This window comes from Limulus polyphemus, unplaced genomic scaffold (genome assembly GCF_000517525.1).
Source record: "Limulus polyphemus unplaced genomic scaffold, Limulus_polyphemus-2.1.2 Scaffold2335, whole genome shotgun sequence".
Taxonomy (NCBI): domain Eukaryota; kingdom Metazoa; phylum Arthropoda; class Merostomata; order Xiphosura; family Limulidae; genus Limulus; species Limulus polyphemus.
In genome coordinates this window covers 80465-81645 of record NW_013667945.1, presented here as the reverse complement: position 1 = coordinate 81645, position 1181 = coordinate 80465, and positions in this window count along the sequence as shown.

Below are 1181 nucleotides of genomic sequence, written 5' to 3'. Positions count from 1 at the left end.
AACACTACTAGTAGTGTACTAAGTAAATGCAAGTAAATGCTACTAGTAGTGTACTGGTTGAATTAAAAAAGAAAGCTGAAGCAAATAAACACTACTAGTAGTGTACTGGTTGAATTAAAAAAAAAAGCTGAAGCAAATAAACACTACTAGTAGTGTACTGGTTGAGTTTAAAAGAAAAGCTGAAGCAAGTAAATGCTACTAGTAGTGTACTGGTTGAGGAGTACACTACTAGTAGTGTTTATTTGCTTCAGCTTTTCTTTTAAACTCAACCAGTACACTACTAGTAGCATTTACTTGCTTCAGCTTTTCTTTTAAACTCAACCAGTACACTACTAGTAGCATTTACTTGCTTCAGCTTTTCTTTTAAATGTACTGGTTGAGTTTAAAAAAAAGCTGAAGCAAGTAAACACTACTAGTAGTGTACTGGTTGAGTTTAAAAGAAAAGCTGAACCATATAAACGTTACTAGTTGTGTACTGATTGAGTTTTAAAAAAAAGCTTAATCATATAAACATTACTAGTAATGCTGTAATGGAAGTTGAATGACTTTTTTGTTTTAATTTGTCTAGGGGAGGGAGGAGGGGATAGCCAGTTGAGTTAAAAATTTAAAATGCATGGAGAAATTATTTAGATTTTTTTTCCATATTTAGTGATTGATAAAAAAAACAAAAACTTCTGATTGGTTAAACCATACAACAGTACTTTGACAAGTGTACAAAATAGTCCTGGTGCGAGTTCAGCCTACTCGCCTTTATTAATGTGGTGTGATGTTTTTGTGACTCACCCGTCTTTCTGTTAAATGATACATAACAGAAATAGATCTTTCTAATGACATAATTAGTATCCAGATGTGTAAGCTCAAACCCCTCATTTTTAATTTTGTTGGATTTACATTACTTTGTGGTGGATAAGTTTCCTAAAATTTGATCTTAGTTATTGTAGCCATCAAGTTTATTGGGCATAGAAGAAGTACCCACTATCATCTTTTCGTGTAAATATTGCCTATTAAAACCAGGTCCTCTATAAACTTGTTTTGATTAGGGTTAAATACGTTTGGTAATAGTACTGTCTTATTAGCAGTAATAAAACTGGGTCGTGTGAAGACTGCTGATGTCATTAGTAAAAAGAAAAAGTTCATGTGTATCATGTACGTATATATATATATATATATATATATATATA